This window comes from Herpailurus yagouaroundi, unplaced genomic scaffold, assembly GCF_014898765.1.
Source record: "Herpailurus yagouaroundi ecotype Mexico unplaced genomic scaffold, PumYag 29, whole genome shotgun sequence".
Classification (NCBI taxonomy): domain Eukaryota; kingdom Metazoa; phylum Chordata; class Mammalia; order Carnivora; family Felidae; genus Herpailurus; species Herpailurus yagouaroundi.
The window spans coordinates 57,532,309-57,560,179 of NW_024412377.1; the positions used below are offsets into that span (position 1 = coordinate 57,532,309).

Here is a 27,871-nt window from a genome sequence, read left to right on the forward strand (position 1 = left end):
AAGCAGGCTCTGCATTGTCAGTGCAGAGCCCAATACTGGGCTTAAACCCAACAACCCTGAGATCATGACCTGAGCAGAAACCAAGAGTCCAATGCTTAACCTACTGAGTCACCCAGCCACCCCTACAAGGTTACTTTAAAGATTATACTGGTAAGTATGTAACATTTAATAAAAGGGTTTGCCATTGTGTTGGACAATGGCAAATTGCAGGCATGCAGCTTTTCAAAGATTTGTAGGTTGCTGAAGACAGGCCAGGTACAGCTTGAAAGCCAGAGGGTGTTATCACCCAAACATCCACCAGCCCTTTCTCTTGCTGGAAGTGTCTACAGCTCATCAGTGCACTGTGTTCCATCTCCAGTGTCTGAGTCAGAGCACCAGGTTTGGATTCCCGGATCCACTGGTTGTCATTCACTGGCAGTTGGTAAAATATACTGGGACCTCAGTTTCCTCCTAGGGTTGCTCATATAGTGTTTGGGAAGGATAAAATCAGGTATTTCATGGGCATCAGGTAGCACAGAGCCTGCACAGGATAAGTAACCAGTATGTGTTAGCCGTTACTATTACCACTGACAGGCCCTCTGGATTTTCTGGCAACTACCTTGTAACTGAATGAGCTTTTCCTGGGCCGGGAATTACTTCCTTTTGGAATTTCCTTTATGAGGGGAAGAAAAGCAAATCCTCTCTGAGGTCTGGATGCCTAGCTTCCCAGCGCCACGCCCTCTCGGGCAGGTTCAGGGCCAAGGAGCAGTCCAGGTGAGGCAGGTTAGCAGGGACTAAAGGCACTGGAACCTCCGCTTTTTCCCTCAAGAAGCCGCCCAACTTGGCTCTGCCCCCTCTCCGCGCTCCTAACCCTGGAAGGCGTGTTCTGGGTTCCAGCCCAGCACTGGGCATGCTCGCAAGTCAAGGCTGGCTTGGGTCGTCCGCAGGACGCGCCGGCTTGCTATTCCCCCCTGAGTGCAGGGACCCGGGTGCAGCTTCGGTGCGTCAGGTTTCGAAGAACTGAATCCTTGGTGCGTGCAGGCAGGGAACCGAGCCGCTCCTGGCCAACCCCAGAGCGGAGCTGAACTCTGCACCGCCCGGGGTTTGCGCACTCAGTGTCTGGTCTCGGAAACGCCCGGTCGGGGTTCTCTCTGCAGACAAAGGGGTGCACGTGCCCCTAACGCCCCTCTCTCGTAGGCGTGAACCCCTCCCTGGTCCTGTGCTCCGCAGCCCCAGCAGCTACAGCCCCGGCGGCCGCGGCCTGTGCGCGCACTCGGGGCCCGGGGATTGGCTCACACCCCCCATTCGGGGCTGCGCTGGCTGGCTGGCGGGCGGTGAGCGGCGGCTCCGTGTGTGTGTTTGTGTGTGTAGAGGCAGGGGGCTGGGGGGCGACGGTGCGCGCGCGCGTGCGTGTGTGCATGTGTGTGTGCGCGTGTGTCTGTGCGGCGCGCGGGCGGGCGCGTGTGTGCGCGCAAGGACTCGCGTGCAGGAGCCACTGGGTGTGCGTGCGTGTGTTATGGGTTTGATTCCAGAGCAGGTTGCACATTGGTCCTGGGTGGCTCGCAGGCTCAGGTCGTGCTTGGGCGTCCTCCTCCTAATCGTTTCCGAAGTAGCAGCAGCAGCAGCAGCAGCAGCAGCAGCAGCCGAGGCGGCAGCGGCAGCAGCAGCTTAGCTGCACAGCGGGAAGAACTGTGCAGAAGCGAGCACCGTTTGGGGAGTCCGGGGGGCGGGTAAGAGGGAGGAGGGGGAAAGCCTGTCTTGGTCTTTGGGATTATTTTTCCCCTTCTTTCCCTCTTTCCTGAGGGTGTGTGTTGCCCCCTCGAAGTGAAGGAATTTTGCTCCAAAGCGAGCTGGGACCGAAGACTCTAGGCTAAGTTATCTCTCTATGTAGATGGTGTCAGGGAGCGAAGCTACTGACCGAGCCGCTGGTAAATGTTTTTCACTTCTTACTCTTTAATGCTGAAGGCTTTTTCCCCCCTTTTCTTTCTTCCTTGTTTCCTTTCTGTTGCTCCTCATTCTGCAATCGCTCCTGAATCAGCTGCAGTTCTCTTTTCTCTCTCTCCTTGCGTTTGTGCAGTTTGCAACTTGTTTCGTGGTTTTCTGTGTATTTTTTTTTTCTCCTTCATCCTCAGATGAATGCTGGAACATTTAAAATCGGCACTTCGGGAGGTCATCATTAGTTGCATGAGTTTCAGGGGGGAGGGGAAAGATTGGTAGAGCAGACTGTTATTTCTCTGCAGAAGGACTGCCGGTTTCTCTCTAATGTTCATCGCAATTATAGGGATTTTTTTTTTAGGATGCATTTTAACGTTGCATTGATGTTTAAGGTTATCCTTCTCCAGGATTACAATGCATTTTGACTCAGTTTTGACAGCATGACAGATGCCAGTGATTCCAGAACTACTGTATGGTACATGCTGGCTAAAATATTCAAGATTGGGGGAAGGATCATTTGCATTCCAAAAGAGAATTTCTTAAAAATGCTGGTTTGCATCACATTGATGCAGATTTGCAGGAGGCAATATAATAGACACCACTACTTAATGTTGCTTGCGAAGATAATAAACATATAAGTGGTTTAGTGTATCACATACTGTCCTGTTCTCCAGTGATTGAGCTATTGCTAAATTTACTTAATAATAAATTTAGGGCTGTGGAGAAGAAGAGAGATTGCTGGTATGGTTTTATTCAAAATTGTGAGATGTGTATAGCAGTATCTAACGCCAAACCAGCCCTCTCTTAGATCTTACTTGAAGTGGCATCATGTCAATTGGGGAGGGGAAGGGCAGTTTCTACCATATACATGGAATAAAATTATTTAAAATAGCCAGCATAATGCATGCAAATTGAACTCTAACTCTTTTCTTAAAAATAGAACTGACTCTGTAACTCTTGCTTCCAGGATCTGTTTTAAATATTATTTAAAAATTAATATACAACAGTTCTTTAATGCGTTGCTATCATTTAAGTTCTTTGGAGGGTTCTTAGCTGTTACCATGTTTAATTTGTTTTGCTCTTTCCCCCCCTAAGTTTTCAGTTGCAGTTCAGTAGAGAAACTGATGGGTCAGTAAGTAAGGCAAATCAGCAGTTTAAAAAGAAATCAGTTTATAGTTGTAAAATTTCTGCTAAGCCATGGGAAAATGAGCTACAATAATGACAACATAAATGTAGGGAGGGAAGTCTGGGATAGAGCAGGTTGTATTTTTGATATGTATATTATTATCTTGAGGAGCTCTGAACTCTAGACTGAGATGAGAATATCCAGTTCAGGGGTACTCTGAGGCTCACAGATTTTATAAAGGGAAAGTACTGTTATTTAAGGAAGCCTGTTTCTGCTTTGTGGTTGCCACATCACGGAACAGCGGGTTACCTGTGTACAAAGAATATGTTTGCAGTAATACTGTTAAACTTTGTTTTAATGTAAACTTAGCTGCTGTTGGAAGAACAGCATAAAACAGTGCATGCAGCCTGTTCAGGACTGAAGAACAAAAACAAACTGTAAATTCACTCAACTGGTCAGACCCTCTTTTTCATAGAGGAAATCCAAGACACCATGCAAATTCACCTGTTCTGGGTTGCCTGTGTTGACAAAGGCTTTTCTTGAAACTGTGGACAGGATTCCTGAGATCTAAAGCTTATTTCTACTTTTGTAGTTTGCTGATGGTAATAAGGCATTTTATTTAGAATGAAAGCTCAGCTTACTCATAGGTCCTTTGAGATGGCAAAATTGCTATTTTAAAATATTTTCAAGGACCCTCCCTTGAATTTACCATTTTGATCAAGTTTTGGGAAGGGGGGGAGGACTCAACTTCCATTAATTAGCATCACAGCTGTCTTTGAGTGAGCATTTGTTTTGTCTGGGTACCAAAGAAAAATAAAATACATATAGTAAACTATGATCCTGAGTAGCCAAGTCTTCTAAAGCATCATGATTTTCTCATTCTAGGACCCAAACCAGAGAGCAGTTTGCCCCATGCTGAGCAGCTGTATTATTTCTTTGGCATATTCTACACACATGGGCACAAACACCTAACTGCCCAGGCTAAGGACTCATTTTATGTGGCCTATGGGGCAAGATTTCTAATTGTTATGTAATGTATTCAGAGCATGAATTCACTTAGGAAACATCACAGTTAGCTTCAGCACCAGCATCTTTACTAGCTGGGAAGACCGAGAGAGTTCATTGATTTAAGGAACATACTCTTTCCTACTGAGGTGGGTTTTTACCCACCCACCCCTCTTTGTGCTTCCAGTTTCCTGACAACTTCTGAAAAGCTTGGAGAATTTATGTTAAAGTATTAAACATACCTACATTTTGGGTGTAGTGCCTGGTTAGATGACTGTTCAACCAGTGGGATTTGTAATTACTCTTCTATGGGTCTGTGTGGTATAGTGTTTGTGGCCTGTCAGTGGTTTTATTATTATTGTTATTATTGCATTTTCCATTGAATCTTAGCTAAGCTCATTTTAATTTTCTGTGCCTTGTATTGATCTCAGGTTATGTATCAGAGTAATTCCATATTTTTATCATGCTTGTTGATAAATGAGCGAGTTTACTTTCAGTTGGTGTTTGTGTTGAATTTCTGCATTTCCAAACATCATGGGGAGAAGGTAACTTAGTTTGGGGGAGAAGGCTATATATAGAAAGAGACTGTTGGCTTATGGAACTTGACAGTCACATTTGCCTCTATTATTAGGGTTCCTATTTTCATTTTGATAAGAGTGGAGGTTTCTCTGCATGTATGAGGTGTTTATTATGCTAGAGCTACTGAATGTTTCTTAAAAGCAATTGCTATCCTTTTCATTGTGTAATTGAATGGAACTTTGAACTACTTGTGTGTTCTTAAGGAAAACCTGTATTGGCACGCTCTTCCTTTGTTTTCTATTCTCTGTAGACTAATTTTGAGAAGTGATTTTTGGTGAAATATGGTCAAGGTCATTGGCAAGGGCCTTTATCCCTCCCTACTTAAGAACTCAAACTTAAATTCAAAGTCAGATTTAAAGAGACAAAACTTACATCAAGCTACTACCTCAAATGGGGCTATGTGAAAAAGTATATGTTTTGTCTCTCATCACTTTGGGTAAAGAAAAAGTTTTGTTGTTAGTAGTGCTGATCTACTCATGGTCAGAAACCTCCATTCTGCCCTTACAGTGCACACACCAAATTGACAACCTTCAGGGGAGATGGCAAGAACGTTTTTTTTTTGTTTTTTGTTTGTTGTTTTTTGTTTTTTTGCAGGGGGCTAGGAGGCAGGTGGGTGTCTTTTGATATGTTCCAAATGGAAAGGGACATAGCAGTGTTTCATAAAATGTGATATAGTATCTAATTAGATAATACCTCATTTAAAATTTGTGAACCCAACAGAAATCTTAGAAGTCTTTTGTGGTGAGAGCAAATAGTAGCTGTTTCAAAGTATCTCTTTGTGCTACGTTCCTATTTTGCTTTATAAAAGGAACATTCACATTGTTCAAGACTTTGTTGTATTGGTAACATATTTTTTTTAAATTCATTTGGATTATTTTCTCTACCTAACGAATATAAAATACTTTTTTTTTTACTTAAGGTAATAATTTTAGCTGTGTTAAGAGTACCCTACTCTTGTTTCTGAAAGATTTCATAAAGTTGAAGAGGTATAAAATCTTTTCTCTAAAATTCATGTTACTCAGTGCCCCAGTCTATTTAGTATACTATGTACTACAGTGTGATTTTGCACTTGAAATATTGCAACCTTTTCTTCTGAATTCTTATTAAGAAAAAAATGGCACACCTTGAGAAGTAGTTTGTAAATAAAGTTCCTTCATTTTTGCTGAAGGACTTTAATTGGCCCACCCCCCCTAAATGTAGAATTAGAAGCCTTTTAGACCGAAAGGATTATCAGGAGAAAAAAAAAAAAGTACAGTTCTGTGCTGTTCGGCAGCAGTGTGCATGAAAAGAGAGCGGGCGTTTCAACTCTTTTCATCTAAGTTTAGTGAATAGATCTAGAGAGTGAATAATACAGTTGTATGTTAAAATGAAATCTATTTTCCCAAGTAAAGACTCCCCACACCTCTCCCCGGACAATATGAATTGAACTTTGACTCTGGTGGAACAGTGTTCCTGTGTTCCTCATCTCATCACTGCTCTGTGGCTCCCACCAGAATATTGGTAATGGGTGCTAACGATACTGCATCTGTCTGGGGAAAGTGCGAGTGCTTGGTTTGGGAGGAGAGTGGTGATTTCTTTAGAAGTTGCCACTTCTCTGGCCTTGGCTGCAGTCCTTCTGGAGGAGGCTTTGCGCTTCTTGCTATTTATTTAGATCACCTGTGAAGACTCCCCCCCCCCCCGCCCCAGCTCCCCCTTTCATTAATGTAGTTCAGCCGCAGGTTATTGTAATACAAACAGGATGCTAGATTTCTCAGTTTGGCTCTCCTTATTATTGTATTAGTTGGTGATTTCTGAAATGTGATGCAGATCTGTAAAAGTTTGGAACTCGGCTTTCCAGAAGACATTCTGCTTAATTGTTCTGATGACTAAATGATTTAACTAGATAGGCTCAAGCCTGTTAAAAAAAAATATTAGAAATTTTCTATGATCCATTTCTGTTCATATGGCCTTGGTAAAGTGCTTGTTTTTAAGTTCTATAAAAGGGAGTTGTGGACTCTGTAAAATAAAGGACTTATTTATGAATTTGGTTCAAAAGAATAAATCATTTCTTTTGTTTATTTAGGTTCCCCCAAACTTCCATTGAAGGAGGCAAGGGTTAACATTGGAGAATAGAATTCATATGATGAAGATCAGACCGATACTAACAATAACATACTGATTTTAAATCTTTAGAGAGGACAATTCTACAGAGGATTCTTTTGGGAAAAGCTTATGTTTAAATGTCATTTTTATTATTGCTTAGGATTTAACTGATACTCAGTGTTTTGACATTTCTCCTACTTTAATTACAGGAATAAGGGTATCTGTGGAGAAAAGAAATATATCATTAAGTATAAATGATTTTGGCAAAGGTTAAAAAAAAATCCCATAATGTAAAATAACCATTTCACAAATTTGTATAAGCTGCTTGCTATATTTGTGACACATTTTTTTTAAAGTGCCACTTGAAAATTGCATTTTGAATGTTAGAAATAGTCAAGTTGGGTTCTTAGATGATTTCTAAGAATGAAACTGAACTATTAGAGAAGATAGTTATGTCCGTGCATATGGCTAAATAGTAGACATCTACATAGCTAAAATCATAGTTATTATTGGAGAACTCATTGCAACAGACTTTGTGATCTTAGCTGTGATAATTTTTCTGAACCATTTCAAATGTAAGAGTATATGGTTATATACTACACATTTCAGTAGATATTACTTACAAAGAACATGGGCAAATTAAAGCTGCAGGAAAGTATATTTCAGTCTTTCAGTCTTTTTTTTTTTTTTCTTTCAATAAACCATTTTTGGATTCCTAGGACAGGTCAGGTACTGTGCTCATATAAGAGCTAAATCTTATGGCAAGAGTAATTTGATGCCAAAAGTATGTCTAAGAAAGTAAATGGATATAGGGGAGCGTGCTTATTTTAAACTACGAGATAAAACTTTGTTCTTTGTATCACTCAAGAATATATCAGAAAGGTGACTTAATTTAATTTTGCCTTAGGATTTGTTCAGGCAATAATTGTATACAAACATCTGCTCATTCTCCACCATCTACTATGCCCAGCTCATTTTCACTCATGTAGTTTGGTGTAGTATGACGCCTGAAATTGGAGATGCGAGTTCAAGTTTAGCACTACGTGCATGGATTTGATGGAAGTGTGGGGAAGGGCAATGTGAATGGTGGGAAGGGAATGCAGACCAGAGGGAAATGTATTCTGTAGGTGGCTACTATTTCCTCATGGTAATAATCATGCCATCAGTTTTATTTTTAGCCTGACCTAACTTCTTGAGAAGACACAAACTGCTTCTCTATATTTTAACCCTAGGAATAATAATGTAATTATTACAAAAACATTTCACAGTGGTTAGGACTCTGCAATTTGTGTGACCCAGCATCTAATTTTTCTCCTCTCTAATCCTGTTTATATATCCCCACACATAATCAGACTCAGTCAGATGAAACCAATTACTAAGGGGGGAAAAATCAAATTTATTTATTATATTTATTGGATGTGTCTGTTGCTTAATTATCCATTGGCGAATTTACATGTGGCCACAGAGAGGGCTGTGGATGAGTGTGGAAAAATGATCAATCATCACTTCCACAGTCCAGAGGAGACTGCCAACAAAACAAGGAAAAAAAAAAAACCCAAAAAACAACAACAGCATGAAAAACTATCCTTTCTCATTGCTTCAATGTAGGGAACTAAAACTGAGAAGAGTCACCCCCAAATGTATTTGGCTTGACATAGGAAAATCTGTAAAACATTGGGAGTTATTACTAGCAGACTTTTTCCAAACCACTTGATGATAATGTTAGAAAGAAAAGTAAGGAGTTCTGTAACACTTTGAAACAAATAATGATTTAAATGTTCCAAGGTGTGTGTTGGAAATCTGGCTTGAATGATTCGACAAGGCAGATGACCAAGCCCACGCGTTGGCTGTGTGACGGAGCGTGGGAATCTGAGGAAGTATGGTGGGCTGGGATCCGATAAAGTGATAGGCAGGGTGGTGTTTGCAAAGTTATTGACCAGTACATGCTACTCTACCGAGGGAATGCTAAGACAGCACTCCTAAGGCAGTGAATTAAAATAGATTTTGTGTTTGGTCTTTGATGGTAAAAACATACACAGACTTTTATCTTTATCTCTTGTGTTTTTGTTTAAAAGAATTCCTTACCTCAATCCAATCTGGTTTTCTTCTCTCTCTCTTTTGTTTTTTAACCCCCCTCTACTTTTAAGAGGATCGATCTTCACAGCTTATGTCTTATTTTTTCCCCACTTGCTCTCATAATACATTTTTGGAAATTTATCATTGTGGAAGTAGCTTTTTAAAATAGATAGCAACTGCAATAGCCATTATTTCAAGTAAATGTGGCAAGCCTAATTGTTAACAGAAGCATCATCTTATTTCTGTAATTCTTCAATTTCAGACCTCTGAATTTTTATAAATCTGTCCTATCCACACCCCCAAGGTAGAACGTGTATACAAACTTAAAAGGAAGAAAATAAGCCACTTTTGAACTTGCGGCATTTGGAGATTGTCTGCAAGGCGATACTGAATGAATTGTGTTTTAAGAATTACAGCATGCCATTAATGTATCATTTAAAGAAGACAATGAGTAAATTATGATTTATTGTTAATTAACATTTATTTGGGGCTGCTTCTGTTGAAGAAACTATTTAAGCATTGTAGATGATGCTTTTGTCACATTTGAATGCAGAGAAATTAAAATGGCACGTTGAGTCTTGAGAATTGAGAGGGAGAGGGAGTTTTATACCTGTTGACATAGCAAGAAAATTTTAGAGGTGAGCTACATTTTGCATCTATTCTAATCTATGTTTTAAAAGTTATTCTGTAATAGATTTATTACAGAATAAAAGTTGCTCTCACCTGGATTCACTGCAGAAGCCAAACAGTAGCTAGAGAGACTGAACTCCACTTTCTGCAACAGTGATTTTTCACTAAGCTATTCCCTAAGGCCACTCTAGGTATATGAGGGGCCGCATTTCTTTTTATATGATTTGTGTATGTTCCCATAGATTGTGAAGTCTATTCCTGGGCAATTTTCAAGTTAAAATTGTGTTACGGCTACCCTGAAGGTTGTCATTTCTTGGTTTTTCTCTTGTCAGTCAATTCATAAGTGTTTATTAATCCCCCATGGGGTGTATGCAGAGTCGTACACAGTTTAGGTGTTGTGTGTGTATATGACTGATCTCTGGTCTAGAAGCTTACATTATATAGGCAAAAGTACCGTGATGCGTGTGTGCATGTGTGTGTGTGTGTGTGTGTGTGTGTGTGTAAAGTAACATTTTAATTACAGAAGTTGGTTTTTTTCTTGCCTTTTCTTTTGTTTGTTTTGTTTTGTTTTGACTAGCATTGCCCTCGAACTCCAAATGTATTTACTTTGAGGAAAGCATAGCTTCAGGTGAGGTTAGAGACATAACTTCTGAGCTTTCTTTTCTTTCTTTCATTTTTTGTTTTTGTTTTTATTTTTATTTTTATTTGGATATCTAATAGCAGACATATTTAAATAAAGAGTAAAACCGAAGGACAAGTATTAAAATATGGATCTTTGCCACGAGGAATCAGATCATGGTTAACATCTAGGTTTGAGAGTAAGGACAAATTTTGATGCTTGTCATTTTTAGGATGTGCCTGTTACCTGTGTAAATTCAGTCAGTGAATGCCTGAATGACTCCATACCCCACAGCCGTCAACTTATATTCTTCATGACCAATGAATCAATTTATCATTTACCTTTCTTTTATGAGTGACTTTTGGAAGATTATAGGAATTGGGACGGAAAGAAAATTTTCAAGTGTTCCCAAAATACCATAGATGAAAAATGCTCTCTAACGGAATATTTTCCCTGTTGAACTTGAAAGCATAGTGAATATGGAGGTTCAGAGAGTTAATTTTCAAAACTTGTTCACTCTCTTAGATTCATCTTTTATCAGTCATTTGTGGGAAGGGTAATAGTCTTGAAAAGTACCAGGTGAATAGCTCTGAAAGTAGAAGGCATTGGAGGAGTACATAGAGACACTGACCCTTTCCACAGCCCTAGGTAATAGCTTCCAGACTTCAGGCAGTCAGCTCTGACTTTTGATATCACTGGTCAGCCTCTTGATTAATGCTCATTTTTCCTGTGATTTTCAAGATGTGCATATCTCATTTCCAGCAAATCATAGATACATCAAAATTTCTTTTCCATCTTCTGTTCCTTGTTGATCTGAATCACAGAAGCCATGGCTGAGAAAAATAGGAAGGGTCTTCACTGATGTATTCCTCATTTAAACTTTGATTGTTGACTCTTCCTGTTGGGTACATGAATTTCCAAGGATTTATGAGATCACTTACCATTTGCTGCTGGGGTCCTTCTGGATGGGAGGCTTCCTAGTCTCTGTGAAAACGAATGTTCTTTACAACTCACAATATTGCAGGAGCTCTTAATTTATTTTTCAGCAGTTTATAAAATTAACCAACACAGAATAAGAGCACAATTGGAATTATTATTTTTGATTGTGGGATCAAGTTATAGTCTTGCTTGTAATCTACACAGACTAATTCTGGTTAATGTAAACAGAAAAGGAACATTAGGATATTGGGAATTACGGAATCACCAGGAAAGATGTGGAACCTGGCACTTCTTCTGCCACTGCATACTGGGTGCCCAGCTGGAGCCCTCCACATCCCTGACACTGGGCTCTGCCACTGCCATTAGTATCAACCAGCACTACTGCCCTGGATATGGCTGTTGATACCAGGCCTGGAAGGAACCCCTGTCCTTTCTTTTGGAAGTCCCTGGCTCTCGTTTCAAAGTTCTGGGCTGGTGCATCCCTTCAGTTGGCTGCATCTTGATAAAGTCTTCATACCCCTGTAACTAGGAAGTCTGGGAAATCCATACTCTGACCCTTTCATGTTCTATAATGAGATAAGAAGATTTCGATTTCCAGCAAGATATAAGTGGAATTTCCTCAAAATAAAAAGTCAATCAATCAATCAATAACCAACCAGGAGGGGGAGCTGTCAACAAAACAGATAAATGAAGAGCCCCCAGCAAATATTTACCATTATCCTATGAGTGACTTTAGGGTTTTAAGGGAGGGATGACAAGTGGCTTGGTATATAAACTTGAAAGACGACTAGCAGTGAGAACTTCTCTCTTGCTTAAAATCAATTGGTGGACATTTCTGTTTAGTATTAAGCATAACTCCTTAGATTTTGGCACACACCAATTTCAAATGCTTGTTACGTAGAGCTTTATCACCAAGCCTCATATTAAACAGTTATCCATTTGAATTCTGCTCCTGATGAAGTTAAAGATAATTTACCTCAAATGAGCTGAAGTTTGCCTATGTATAAATATGTAAAGTTGACAAATGGTCTGAGAAATAGGTAAATGGGATTTGCTTGAAGTACATGTGGAGAACATCTGGATGTCTGTGTGATTGCTTGTAAGCAAATTAATAGGAATTCTGGAGAATAGATCAGACCAACTTTCTACTTATAAATTGGTAATAATTGTGGTACTTGAAAGAAGTAAAACTGCATCCTCCCCCCCCCCACCATAATTTAGACTTTCCAAGGCTTAAATAGGTCTTCCTCACTAAATTATTAGTAAACCTAGTGACATATATGACCCAGGCAAGTAATCCACATCTCTAGTAAAACTTTGGCATCTAAAGGCTCAGTCTTTTATTCTTCAATTCCAAATTAATATTTATCCTCCCATCACTGTCTCCCAAGGATTTTGAGAATTAATTAGAAACAAAATCACTTTTAGCCCTTGGATGTTACATTCTGTGCTGAAAAAATATGAGATACTGAAGTGTTATTAATAATGACAAAGGTTCATCCAATAAAATAATCCAACTGGCTGAATTCTCACATGGTTGGTATTTTCTAATATAAATTACTATAGGATTAGATAGTTAAATATTGAATATTGTCTCATTTAATGCAGTTCCATGAAATATTAATGATAATGATGGTTCTCCAGTTTGGGGAATAGGCTGATTTTTTTTTTTCTAATAGCTTTGGCTGGTACTATAATGCATTTTATGAAATGATAATGAAGATATTTAAATGAAAGTGAAGCAAGAAATAAATGGCCACTGAATTGATAGATTTCAAACAGGTCAAACGTCACAAAATTTTTTAGTCTTTGTATTACATAGTTTTTCTCTATTCTAATGATACCACTGTGATCATTGCAGATAGTTTGAGAATTTGTTAAAAGAACAGATTTACCCTATTAGGCCATGGAAGTGGAATACCGTTGATGTTGTTTAGTTGGCATGAGGTGTTAAGGTCTGAAAATTGGATTGGGCTTTGAAGGAAGGTTGGCCATGTTGAGTGTGACAGTTTGAAATAGGATTGTTCACGAAGTTAAAAAAAAGAAAAAAAACAAAAGAGAGGGAAAAGTGGTGGGGGGCCGGGGGGGGGGGGAGTGGGGACAGGGAAAGAGGAGAAACATTGACCAAATAGCCCCACTGGAGAGCCTTAGGGCTGTTTGCAGTCAACTAAGGATTGAAGTGAAAACTTGTTAATTAAGATTTTTGTCTCAAGGTTTTTTTTGTTTGTTTGTTTGTTTGTTTTTTTGGTTTTTTTAAATATTCCTTGTTTTGACTTTCCTTCGTGATCTTGATTCTGGCTCTTCTGTCTCAAATTAGTGAACTGAGATGATAAACAGGGTAAGTGACTATTATTGAAATATTTTGTTATGAATACACAATAGGAACTTATACCAGTGCATCAAATTGGTTTAAATTGGGTGTGAGGGTTTTTTGTTTTTGGGTTTTTTTTTGTTTTGTTTTGTTTTTTTTAATCTCTTCTTCAGAGGGGAACTTCAGTGTTCTGTGAGATGATTTTATTGAAATTGCAGTTATCCTTGTTTCAGACCTAGTAATTTGACAGTTGAAAAAGCTCCCTTTTTTGTTCTGTGTAGTTAATGTATGTGGTGTGAGTGAAGACATTTTATTTTAAAAAAGTGTTTTGGGGTAGCATTCTTTTAGCAAACTTACTCCTTGATAAAGGAGCTGGCTGTAATTTGCCGAAATGACTGTTTCTTTTTCTTTAGTTGTTAGATAATTGCTCTTTGTATACACTGTGGAAATGTTCATATAGACCAGTGACAAAGCCTAGCAGATGTACGTGCAATTATCTGGAATTTAAGTAAATTTTCCATCTGATACACACAAAGCAAAGGCTTTGTCCAAGCAGGCTCGCAGAGTGGCGTGTGGATTGCTGTGAACACAATGAGTAGATTTTTAATGGACAACAAATGGGACTATTAGTAAGTCTTGTCTTTTACTTGAAAAGACACCCGCGTTAGGCAGGGCTTACAACTTATTCATATTCATAGTTGGTTCAGTTCTAAATATGACCTTTAAAACTGAAAAACATTTTTAAATGTTTAAAACGAGATGTGTAGCAGTGTTTTTATGGGAGTCCCATTCGTAATTTTTCGGAAAACAAATGGATGGTGAAATAAATATTTGTTTCATATTTCAATGTTAGTTTTTTTTCTGACTGTTGAGGAGAGCCTTCATGTATTAAGAATCTAAAAATGTAAAAGGGAGTTTCATATTATAAATAAATCATGCTATAGATAAAAGATAATTACAATGTTACTTTAACAACCTCAATTCACAAGGGGGACCATAAGAAAGAATATATAATAGGTCCAAATTTTACATCATATTATAAACAAAAGGGATCTAGCCAGTGGACTACTACTCTGCAAAAACCTCTTTTCTGAGTTTTGTTTGAGATGAATCCTTTCCACTGTGTATTTTTTTCTTCTTGTCAGACTTACGTAAGTTGGATATGTGAAGGCTTAATCTTTTTCTCCATACTTATTCTTAGAAAATATTAAATGTATGAAGCTTCTTGGATTCTCTTAAAGGCCTTTAGGTCTTTGATGGGGGGGGGGGGGGGTTAAATCATTTTTACTTCCAGTGAGAGGTTACAAATAATTGGTCCAGGGGAATTCTTACTTTATAGTTTGAAGGTGCTCCATGCTATCCTGGCCTTTGAATGAAGCAAATTTCAAAAGTAACTCAGGCAACATAAAGGCGTGCCTATCTTGCTCACTTTCTGCTTTCTTCTCTAAAATGGAATCTAATAATAACTGGAGACCTTTTCTAATTCTTTTAAAAATCAGAAGCCTCCAGGGGGTCTCAGGGTTGAGTAATTATTTGAAAAAAAAAAGTAGATAAAGTAGATTTGGGAAGAAATTTTTAAGAAAGAAAGGGAGAGCCTGACAGCAGTATTTTAGGCTCTGAATTAGAACAAGACAGATGTGCTGTTACTGGAATATCGTGTCCACAAAATATGCCTCCACCTTAACCACTTTTCAAAAAACAAAACACTAAACTTCTTAACTAAGTGCTTTTTATAGAATTGCAAAAATGACAGAACTTACTCAGATGCGCACTGCCAGATGATCTGTGTGTTCTACAATCTCTCCGGTGCTGTTCATGACCTCCTCACTCACCTCTCCTTTCCCCCACCCCTGCTTCCATTTCTTAAACTATCAAAGGCTATCTTTAGGCTTGGAGAGAAACCAGGTGCTTTCCTTGGTATTTAAGCAACTTGCTATTTTGAAGTTCCCTTAGAGAAATGTGAGCATTTTTATTTCTGTGTCTTGAAGCATCCCTTTCCCTTTTCTGAAGGAGAAGCTGCTTATATAATACCCAGAAGCAGACCCTTGGGAACCACCGAACTATTTTATAGATGTTTTGCAGGAAAAGGAACGCAAGTGCTCCTGTGTCATTCATGGCCTCCCATGGGGGGTCTCAATTTGAGGTATTTGCACAATAGCAGATTCTCAGAAGGATAAATATATACAAATCCATCTTTCAAATTGAGTGGAATCAGTAGGAAGCCGCACCTAGGAGGATGAGAGCCCACTAATAGCTCAGCCCGAAAAAGATTCTTGAACAGTTCCACAGCCAGGGCCCAACTGTCAGCAGAGCTTGCCAGGGAGACAGATGCTGCGGTTGGAAGACAGTTTTCCTCAGTTAGATATTGTGTTCTTGTAGATGGCCAACCATGACTCATGGGGGAAACCAGAGAGAGAGAGAGAGAGAGAGAGAGGAGAAGAGAAGAGTAAATTAATCATTTTATTAATCCCTATTTAGAATTCAGTCATGTAACTAAATGTCAGCCTGGTGAACTTTCCATGAAACCAGAAGGGCTGTAAGACAGTTGCAGGGTTTGAAAGTTATGCCAGGTGATAAAGGCGTCTAATTTAACCTGCAGATTAAATGGCTGACACAGTTTCAGAAGGATACCTGTGGAAAATAGTAATGCAGGAATTATCTCATAATCCAGGCTCAAAGAAAGCATGCTTTCGAAGGACTGAAAAGACTTGAATCACTTTTCCATGAGAGATAAGTTGGTTCTCTGTTCACTGTTTCTGTATATGTGTGTATTTATGTATAAAAGGTATGTTTGTGAAAGATAATCTTTTCCTCACTATTCTTCTCCTTCCTTTGTACCTCTTTCAGTACGTATGTGATGTGATATGATGTGTGTGTGTATGTGTGTGTGTACAAATAACTTACCTACACAGAGGTGGTACATTAAGCCCAGGTTGCTGGTGTACCTTGAAATACCAGCTTTCATGTACATTTGTCAATCACCTTCAGATCTCCTAACTCTCCACCACAAGCAGCTGGTTAGATCAAAGCAGAATATCTACTGTCTGAAAGACAGGGAAACTCAGTTTTTGTAACTCATGTCTCTAAGCCAGATTGTGAGTTTCCTACAGATTCCCAGAAAGGGTTAACACTGTAGGTAGTGGTTTTAGCTTTTCTTCTATTTTACTTTTTTTTAATGTTTATTTATTTATTTTGAGAGAGAGTACGCAGGAGCAGGGGAGGGACAGAGAGAGAGGGAGACAGAGAAGCCCATGCAGGCTCTGCCCTGTCAGCCCAGAAACCTAGGAGGGGCTAGATCTCATGAACTGTTAGATCATGCCCTGAACTAAGATCAATAGTTGGATGCTAAACCAACTGAACCACCTAGATACCCCTCTGGTTTCCTTTTTTAAACTTTTCTCATTTCCTTTGAAAAGAAACAAGAGTTTGGTACAGTTTCCCTCATTGTCACATGTTTGGGTCTAAGGAATTGAGGCTCCCTTTGAGCCAAGTTTCACTCCTAGATCTACTCTGTAGGTCTCCAAAACTGGAATAAGCTATGTGTTTGAGTCCCTGACAGCAGCCCTTCTGCCAAACTTTTGATCTACCATTTTCAGAAGTGTCCCTTTTCAGATCTGCATGTCCTTCATGAGTTGGGATGGCAGATTGCCAAAAGGTGTGTGTTTGAGGAAAAAGCAGGCTTTTATTTTGTCCCCATAACCAGCTATTTGGAGGGTACTCTAGGCACTGGAAATCACAGCTGTGGAGCCAATTTAGAGAGAGTAATTCACAAGTGACTTATGGGAGAGGTAGGCTGCCTTCTTGAGCCCCCATGCCTGTCTGGCCAATATGGAACTGTCTGAGATGAGGCTCTTCACCTCGGGATTTACGTGTCTTTCACTGTATCTCATGTCAAATCAAGCACTAAGAGACGATCCTGTCAATCTGTAGCACTCTCTGGAGAACCTGGGGTCTTGCAGGCCCTGGGTCATATTGATCCTTGAGTGAAAGTGCTTGCATTTCTTCTGAGGTTTAGCAAAAGAATGATGACATTTTTCATTTAACTGTTTCAGACACTTATATGTGAATGCACAAAAAGCTGAATCATTCTTGTACACATGCCAGAGAGGTTGCTGTATTTCACATCGCCTTACACATAGTATGTTCTCGATAAATATCTGTTGAGTAAAAGCAACAAAGCAATGTCGATTTCTTTTCCTTTGAAAATATGTGGGGGCGCCTGGGTGGCGCAGTCGGTTAAGCGTCCGACTTCAGCCAGGTCACGATCTCGCGGTCCGTGAGTTTGAGCCCCGCGTCGGGCTCTGGGCTGATGGCTCAGAGCCTGGAGCCTGTTTCCGATTCTGAGTCTCCCTCTCTCTCTGCCCCTCCCCCGTTCATGCTCTGTCTCTCTCTGTCCCAAAAATAAATAAACGTTGAAAAAAAAATTTTTTTTAAAAAAAAGAAAATATGGGAAGAATGTACTATGTGATTTTTTTTTTTTTCTGTTTAACAATGACTGGCTGAATGAGTTATCTTGGTCTCATGGATATATAATAATGTTTTATCATTATACTTCCTTTTCTCTTATCAGTACAGAAATTGACACAAATAAGAATGAAGGGCATATTAACGTATCGAACAATAAGTTTGTGGCACAATTAGGGTTAATAGCATCCTGAATTAGCTGTCCATCAAATGATTAATATGAAGGTATTTTAAATCATTTTTTTTTCTTTTTATCCTTCCTGTTAACTAAAACATGCTATAGGGGTTACTATATAGGAGTTACAAAAGTAGTCATCTTTTCTGGCACGAAAAGATGCACCATTACTACTTCCAGTTTATGAAGAAAAGCCAGTTACATCACGTTTTGCTTGAAGTTAAGAAAAGAGCTAATGTAATCACTATAACATAGGGGTCAGCAAAGTATAAACTATGGGTTAATTTTGACCAAGTCCCTGCTTTTATATACCCATAAGCCAAGAATTGTTTTTATATTGTCAAGAGGTTGAAAAAAATGAAAAGGAGAATAATTTTAAGGGTACTTAAAATGATATAAAATTAAAATGTCTATGTCCGTAGATAAAGTTTTATTAGGACACAGCCATGCCCATTCGACTGCATGTTTTTGATGACTGCTTTTGCACTATAACAGTAGCGTTGATTAGTATGGCCCACGGGCCTAACTATGTACTATGTGTCCCTTCACAGAAAAAGTTTGCTGGCCCTTATCTAATGTTGGTTGGCAGTGCTTCAAAGGCAATGCAACAAAACTGGCGCTCTTTTTTTATGGGTTCATATATATTATTGGGTTTGACCTGCTTTGGGATTTTTGAGTTGATAGGTGATTGAATATGTGAGCCAAAGGAAGATTTTGTGCCTGAATAAAATGATGCTATTCCTAATGTTAGCTCCCGGTTTTAGAACAGAATAGACAATATTTCCCTGTGAGATGAGGAAGAGATGTGTTCGAAGGACAGGGCTTTACCCCAGAATTTGAACTTTCTATTCTTTCGTGTTGATGATCCTTTTCAAGCCAGTTTGATCCCCATCTCTACACACCCACACAGCAGTTATTCCTGGCTGCTTTGTTTTTTATCCGTACAATTACCGGGGGCATGTATTACTGGTTTTTATTCACATGCATTTGGACCTCACCTCTGCACCAGATAACTTACTATCATTTAAGAAGTATGTATAGAGTAGTATTATGATGTGTCAGGACTTGTGCCTAGCCCCAGGATCAGAAGAAAGAAAGAAAAAAAAAGGAAGGGAAGGAAGGAGGGAGGAAGGAAGGATGGAAGGAAGGAAGAGTGAAAGATGGAAAGGAAGGGAGGGAAAGAGAGAGAAGTCTGTCTCAACATGCCATCGAAGACCTGCCAGTAGTAATAAGCAGACACAAAATAAATTATTTTAGTGTGAAATGTTAAATAAAGTACATAATAGCTATTTAAGAATAAAAACAGATGCTATTTATTGATCAGATGTTCTAAGCACTTTATATATATAATGTAATCCTCAAAAGAGTCCCATTCTTTGTAAAAGAAAGAAATTGAAGCAAAAAGATTTTATGGAATCCACCTGAATACTTCAGTGATGGAGTAGAGATTAGACTCTAGGCCATGTTATTCCAGAACCTTACTCTAGATCACTATTCTGCAGGGCTCTCCCTGAAGTTCAAACACCATATTTTATATATACAGGATGTGCCATCAATGAATAAGCTTTTTTTTTTTTTAAGAGAGAGAGCAGGAGAGCAGTGGGGGAGGGGCAGAGGGAGAGAGAGACGGAATCTTAAACAGGATCCACACTCAGCACAGAGTCCTATGTAGGGCTCAATCTCACGGCCCTGAGATAATGACCTGAACTGAAGTCAAGAGTTGGATGCTCAATCAACAATCCAGGTGTCTCTGGCTTTTTGTTTTTAACTAAAACACAATGAATGAGTCTGAGTGAGCAAGGCAGAAAAATCAAGACAAAAGAAGGCACACCAGAAATCACATACCAAGGTGTGGAGCCCAGAGAGAAAGTGATGGATTTGGGGATAACAGATGTCTTCATTCACTTGATCTGAATTACAGCATTAGTGAAGGAGAGTGCTAGAAATTGTAGGAGTCAGATAATTCATGAATCATTGATTTGTTTGGCAAACACTTATTGAGATTATGTTAAGTACGAGGCACATATTTCAGCACCAGGGTGGTAAATACACATGTATTCTATGGTCTATTGGGATAAGATAGAAAAAAAATAAGTAAACAAATAAAGGTCAAAATAATTTTAGAAAATGATAATGACTTGGAAGACAAGAGGGAGTGCTATTTATGTACATAAACATACATGTATGTGCCACATGAACCAGTTAATGTAGAAAAGGTGGACAGAGTGGGCTTCTCTGAAGGCATGGTATTTGAGCTGAGACTTCACTAGCAAGAAGGAATCAGGCACTTGAATAAGTGTGGGATTCTTTCAGGTAAAAGGAACAGTAAATGCCAAGGACCTGAGGTAGAAATGAAAAGGGAGCGTTGGCAAGATGAAGAAGAGACCAGATGTGGTTACAAGAAGGTTAAGGAGGAAGAGAGTGTTCCATGGTGAGATCAGGAAGATGGTCAGTGACTAGACTGTGAAGGATTCTGTAGCCATGGTGAGGAATCTTCAGATTTTATTCTCTCTGAAATAAGAATTTATTGGATGATTTTAAGCAAAGGAGTGCTGTGATCATATTCATATATTTTTTAAAGAAAAATCACCCTTCCTGAGTGTTACTGTACCTAAATTATGCTTCAGTACATCTGACTTGAGAATAGTTAAACGTGTTGTTCCAATAATTGGTTTATAGGAAAGAGAAGGAGAGAGGAATACATTTAAATGGACACGATGGGGATATACTCAGCACATCTCTAACTTTGTTCTGAAACTCAGTTTTCCAGCCAAGCAATGATTAATGTAGGTGAAAGTGGTATCTGGAGTAAGATACAGACAGGTATGGGGTGTATTTCCAAGGTGGAGTTGACAACTTTTGCTGTTGAATTGGGTGCAAAAAGAAAGGAAATGGTGAGAACCAAGGATGACATGTAGGGTTCTGGTTTGGGCATTGAGTAAATGGCTGCCCATTTACATAAAAAGAATATCTTTTGGGGGACAGATGCCAAAACCACACCTGAAAATAATGGGGGTCCCCCAAAGACAGATTGGTGTTAAGAGTAAGAACAGATTAGGGGGTTGAAGCTTAGAGTCAGGGAGTCTGAGGTGGGAGGCCACTGTGGTGATTCAGGTGAGCAATGCTGAGTGCATTGATTGAAGTAATAGAACTCAGAATGGAGAGAAGGCAAGGGATCTGTAACATATTTAGGAAGAGGAATCAATATGACTTCGCTGGAGGTAGGAAGGAAGGGAGAGGGAAATCTTACAGTGCTTTCAGGTTGGTGGTGAGCATATGGTGGATGGTGAGCAGTTTTACTCTGGGCAGAAACAAGTTTTGTAGGAAAAAGTTAGAAGCCCAGTTTTGGCCACCTGATTTTGAGATGCCTTTAATAGGGATGTTGTGTATGGTTATACATGAAGGCCTGAAGCTCAAAGGAGAAATATGGACAAGAGCCCTCTGGTAGTGTCAGTGTGAGCAAAATGGCTCACATATTTAAAAGAAGAGGAGAGCAGAGGTCTGGGAAGCACCAATACTTCCAGCTGAGGCATACCAGATTGAAAAGTGATACAAGAGCAGGACTCTGAGAGAGTAATGTACACTGAGGTGGAAAAGAGTTTCAAGAAACAGGACACTACAGTTGGCATCATGCATGATAGTGGGGTCTGTAAGATTTGGATTTGAAAGTATCATTGGACTTGGTCATGAAGAAGCCACTGTTCAATTTTAGCAAAAATCACAGGCAGTGGAAGGCAGGGCTACATTGGGTCAGTCAGTTAATGAGACTTCAGACCTAAACCAGCCAAAATTTAAGTGAAAACCAAATAGAGATCAGGAAGATCAAAAAGAAAGGAAACATTTCTATCAAGTATCAAGTTATTGATGCCAAAACCTATCTGAATCGTTAGACATTTCCTCTATCACCATTAATAATCAGGAAGTTTATTTTAATTTGCTTTATGACATTGGATGGTTCAGATGAGGATTTTATTTTGTAAATTACATTTACAAGTTTGTGATTGGAAACATATTGGAAATCAATCTGCAGGCAGACCTTTATAATTCCAAAGTAATCTCTAACTACTAAATTCATTTGTGTATTTGTTGCTTAAAGAAAAGTCCACCAAAAATGTAGCTGATAAATAATTCTCTTTGCCAAAAATAATAGATGTTTGAGTCATGTTATAGATTTTTGGGGTATATCATTATGCATTTGGTCTGATGCTTGATTAGGGACCACTTATTGAATAGAACAGAGAAAATAGATTGGAAAATTTTAAAAGCAGGATATTTTTTAATATCCTGTTTTTTAAATTTTATATTTTTAAAATTTAAATTTAATCATGATATCCCAGTATCTCACATAGAACTAGTTTTTGGAATGAATAAATGGTTAAATTTATTATAAATGCTATAAATAAAGGTATAAATAAATGGTTGTGTGTCTAGATAGGCTTGTTGGAACTCTTTTGCTTTCTTCATAGAAATATTTTCCTTCCAAAATTTAATTGGGTGTTTTTGTTTTCAATATTTTATTTTTATTTTTGAGAGAGGTAGAAAGAGTGCGCACACAAGTTGGGGAGGGGCACAGAGAGAGAGAGGGAGACCCAGAATCCAAAGCAGGCTCTAAGCTCTGAGCTGTCAGCACAGAGCCTAATGTGGGGCTCGAACTCACTGGGAGATCATGACCTGGGCCAAAGTTGGATGCTTAACTGACTGAGCCATCCAGGTGCCCCTAATTAGGTGGTTTTAAAATATTTTACAATTTACTCAGGTAAAAGCTCTCTAATCCTCAGACCTTCTTGAGGAAAAGTAAGCTGATTATCATGTGTATTAAAATTTTATTTGTGTTGTTGCTGTTATTTCCTGGATTTCTACTTTGCTTGATACAAAATGACAGTTTAGTCCATTAGCCAATTAGTTAATCAGCTTGTCATGTGGAGGTTTGGAGATGAAAATATAGGCTGGTGTGAAAACTACCTGAAATTGGTCTAAATCCAAAAGTTCCACATTTCCAAATTAAGACATCGTTTTGATTTGATAAGAAACTCAAGTTTTCACTTTATAGGTTTACAGTTTCAAGGAAAAAGTTTGGCCTTATAACCTTCATGCATAAGCCTTGGTTAAAGGTACTGAAGTTAGATAATGGAAAGGAAATCATCTCCTAACACTAACGGCATCGTGAGTTACTCTCATTTTCTTCAGGCTTATGGAAAAATCATTCTCAAGGCATTCATATTTCACATTTCTTATTCTCCAGAGTGTAGGCAGTAATCTTATATCTTGAATCTTGATTTCTTTCTCTACACACCAGTACTAACCTGATTTATGGGGTTGGAGAAGCTATGGTATGCATGGACATCTGCCATTATACTTCATCTCATGAAAAGAGCACTGTCCAACAAGACCTATCCAAAGTGGAATAAAAAACAAAAATCTGAACAGTAACAGTAATAACAAATGCAAGTTAAATGTCTCTTACTTTTGCACGGTACTTGACTATTAGATTCAATCAAATTTCAGGCTCTCCAAAGCTGGCTGCAAAAACCTGCCTTGTCACATTTTATTGCAAATGTTGCTTTCCACCATATCTATGAGAACAGCCCATTGGATCAAAAGAAATAATCATCACTGTATGGGTGACAGTGATTGTTTCATACAGTAAAGCACATAGTACAAACTTGTTGATAGCTGGAATTTGACTACCCTTCCAGTTCTCTCCCCCCGCCCCCCATCTCTTTTTTAATAGACAAATGTCTTTGGAGTCTCCAATTGCTTATTTTATTTTCCTTTCTGTTGCTCTTGCTTGTTACGTATTCAGTGAGTTTCTTATGGAAAGAGTTACTTGCTCAGGTTCATTTAATTCATCATAAAAATTCTTTTTGCATTTAAATCAAATTGATTCTATTCACAATAATATTTTACCCTTCTTGTAACAGTAAAATGACAAGGGATATTTTTGGACAGACTCTGTAGTTCGTATGAAAAAGAACTATGAAAGAACGATCTTTTTCAGAAAAATATCACTGGAAGAGCAGAGGCATTTTGGATCTGTAAATCATTTAGGAGAACATTTAGTTTAACCTCCTAAAAGGGTAAATTTGGATCAAAAAGCAAGGAAACAACTTGTAAAAACATCTGTAAAACTTGTTGTATTGTCTAAATGAAAGTAATCATAAGATATTAAATTCCATGCTAGTTTTTTATCTTTAAAATAAAAGATTAACACTATATTCAAAATCTCATCTTGAGAAAAGAATTATAACTATCAGTTAAAGCAGTCTAGAGTAAAATAATTTATAAGCATTCAAAATTTGTTAATCAGTAAATAATGATAATATAATAATGATAATAGTCTTTTAATTATTCCTAATTATTTATTTAATTAGGTAAGGATTTCTTCTTAAAAAGCAATAGATACTCAAGAGGTCATTTTGCAATGATATGGATTTTTCCCTTTAATTTAAAGATCCTCCACATAAAATATAATTAAATATAATTAATACATTTAAAATTCTTTTTGCCTGGTGACATTTTTTTCATAAAACCCTCTAGGACTCATTTGCAAAGCTGCTTTGAAGTTAATTTCATGCAGATCATCCTGATTTGTAGTTGTAGTGAATTATTGTTAAACTAAAAGAAAAAAAGAGCAGAAAAATCCAAATCATCCAAACTTACCATTTATTTCATCTTTTGTTTAAATTGGTTTACTTTAAACCATGCAAGTGATACTAAGTACTTCAAGTCTCTAATAAATTAAACAGACATGATAGAATCTTTCTATGAATTAATATAGGATACAGAAGAACTGCCGTTTAATAATCCAGGTGTCTTCACCCAAGAACACTTATTAAGATACCTATCACCTCATTAAAATGTTCCTACAAACAAAAACCTCTTCTAGAGTGTTCTTTTCCTTTTAAACTGTAATTTGGATAATTGGGGGAAGGGTATTTTCATTACGGAAATACGTTCTAGTGCTCACCTCAGAGTTGCTTAATTGTCAGTGAATAGGTCAGTGTATCATTCCTCATAAATATTTGAAGTTTTAGTTGAAATCACTTCATGGCACAAATGATAAGCTTCTGTCTTATAGCATAATTTAATTCACTGTGACCACAAGGTCAAATTTACTTTAAACTCTCTATAATGTGTATTTGTGATTGACAATCACCATTTGTTGCGTGGTTGGTAAGGTAGAACTTGTTTTATATCTTGAAATCATAAAGGCATTTTGAAGATCTACATCATTTCAGGGCAAGACAGTTAACCCTGTAAGTATCTCCTTTTTAGAAAAAGAAAATTCAGTGAATAAATACTTAGACTGGTAATCTTGGAAGAGAGACCCGTATTGTACAATAGAATGTACAGCACTTTACATTTTCAGATTGTTCATTATTAACAAGGAGTGTGTCTAATGAGCATGTTAGCTTCTTAGAAAATACACTCAACTTTCAGTTATAGGCTTTTGGACTCTCTAGTTTGTGGATTATCTGCAACAAAATGTTAATCCCAGCCATGATTCCGAGTCAGTTCCTTTGCTCAGGAATTGTAATTCATTTTTAATATTAGCCTTAGGGGTAGAAACATGATTAGAAATGCAGAATAATGCTTTCATTCAAAACCAATTAAAACGACTTCTGGATTCTCCAACATAACGGGTAATTCACAGTGCTGTATTTCTCCATTAGGATAGATTGAGTTTGATGTATTGAAGGATGATTTAAAACTTAGTCACTGAAAGATATTTCAAGAAAACATTTAGTTCTAGTTTTTACTGATGAAGAAAATACTTGGTTTTGTGTCTAATTTGAAAAATGAGAAATCCTGTTATATCTTGGCAAAAGAAAAGTTCGGCTTTTTTTTTTTTTTATCTGTAACAAAAATCATGTTTCATATAAACTATACCATGTTTACCTTAAGCTAGCTATTTGCTGCCCTTGAATAAAGTCTCATTTTACAGTATGTAGAGAAGCCATCACTTATAAAAGTTATTTATTTGTGGCAGTATTATGTAATCTGGTCCTTTTTTTTTTTTTATTTTAAGCAGGAAAAAGAACAGCTGAAAAGAAGATAGTAGCAAGAATATTCTATACTGTATTTTGCCAGATCCTTTGGATTTGCTTTTTAAGACATCATCGTGTTTAAAATCAAAGATGGGAAATATTATTACTCTTTGAATAAGTATGTGGCTTATTGTTTTGTTATGACTAGGTACATTAGTAGGGAAATAAAACTTGATATCGTAAAAATATTTTAAATAGTTTTCCAGCTGGTGGTATGTGTTCATTTTAGGCTCTGTGCTCCCCTGGGTTAGCAGGCCTTCACTATTGAATGTCCAAGAAGCACTTTCCTTCTACCATGCAGCCTGCTTGAGTGATAGGAATGTGGAAAGGAAGCCTGGCAGATGTACTTTAAAATTAAGTAAAAAGAACTTAGTCAAATCATATTATTCACCTAGACCTCACTTTGGAACTGACCTTTCTTTCCAGCTGTTTTCCTAATATGATTGGAATGCTGAGTTAGGAAAAATAAATTAATTCAGTCATCCATTTACAAAATTTAAAAGGTCCAGAAAACTTCTACAATGCAAGTTATTAAGAACCGTTTTATCAGGGAATTTTTTAAAAAACAAAGTCTAGGAAGGAATCTGTTTTGGTCTGGTTTTTCTTTTTATTGGAATTCCGTGAGTCTATATGCTGCCTCGCTGTTTCCAAGGCGATGCGGTAGGGATGGGTTCAAGGGCTTTCTTCTGTAGCGGCATTTATGTTTCTGCATGTCGTATATATAAACTTACAGGAAGATCTCTTTTTACTTTTATTTTTTTTCAATGTTTACTTATTTTTGAGAGACAGAGACAGAGAACGAGCGGGGTGGGGGCTGAGAGAGAGGGAGACACAGAATCCGAAGCAGGCTCCAAGCTCTCAGCTGTTAGCACAGAGCCCACGCAGGACTCAGACTCACATACCTTAAGATCATGACCTGAGCCGATGCTTAACCCACTGAGCTTAACCCACTGAGCCACCCAGGTGCCCCCAGGAAGATCTCTTGAATGTTACAAATAGTCTGTTGGGGGTAGGAACATTTAAAAGATGTAAAGATTTGTCACCTCTCCCTGTGTATCAGGAATATGCATTTCATTAGTGTGTCAGTCAACAGAATGTCAGTTTCTGATTGAAACCTGCAGAACATTCTTTAAGAACACCATTGGTATTTAATAATAATGATAGAAGGCTGCTCTTTTCCCACCATTTCAGACTTTTAAAAATGGCTTCCTTGCCTTCTAAGAGTGCAGAAGACAAGATGATCTCTTGCCATAAATAATATGTACTATACCAAACTTTTAACTCCATGGCATGTTTCCAATATGTTTAATTTTTTAAGGAATCTTCACTTCTTTTGATACCTGTAGATGTACTTATGGATAGTCAATGCTCATTTTTGTTCTAACTGCTGAAGTCTAATTTAATTGTAATAGGACATAATAGAGAGGTGGCAAATACAGCCCTTTGAGTCTAGGTTAGCATTCCTCATTCTTAAGGACCTGCAGTTTGGAGGTTCCCTCCCACTTATTTGAAGCCAACCTAGGAGTCCTGAAATTGTGCACTCAGATCCCAACTACTCTGTGGCTAGCCAACCATATTACTATGTTTACCATGAGGTTTGTAAAATATAAGAATGGCCAGACACCAGATATTTTTTAGGGAGTTTTGGGTCAGTTCAATAAGAGAAGAGGATATGCATACACCCCTTTTCCACTATTGATCTGTTAACATTGCTAAGTATATGGGAACTTATTTCTTTACAGTAAGTAGTTTTTAAGAAACAAGTTGTTTTTGGAGCACCTGGGTGGCTCAGTTTGTTAAATGTCCAAATCTTGATTTCAGCTCAGGTCATGATCTCACAGTTGGTGAGTTCAAGCCCCTCATCAGGCTCTGTGCTGACCGTGTGGAGCCTGCTTGGGATTCT

At 38.1% G+C, this 27,871-nt stretch overlaps 1 protein-coding gene across 12 annotated transcripts in view; it reads left to right on the plus strand.

Moving 5' to 3' along the window:
- TENM2 (teneurin transmembrane protein 2) overlaps nucleotides 1-27,871 on the plus strand; it is a 1,969,530-nt gene that overhangs the window by 718,978 nt on the left and 1,222,681 nt on the right. For 5 of the 12 annotated variants that reach the window (XM_040444206.1, XM_040444178.1, XM_040444187.1 and 2 more), the window contains exon 1: nucleotides 1,736-1,907. The exons of 2 other annotated variants lie outside the window; for them this stretch is intronic. The gene's annotated coding sequence lies outside the window, so the exon portion shown is untranslated. Of the gene's footprint in view, nucleotides 1-1,731; nucleotides 1,908-27,871 lie in introns of those variants that run through there. 5 more of the 12 variants (XM_040444166.1, XM_040444171.1, XM_040444172.1 and 2 more) reach the window with 2 other exon arrangements.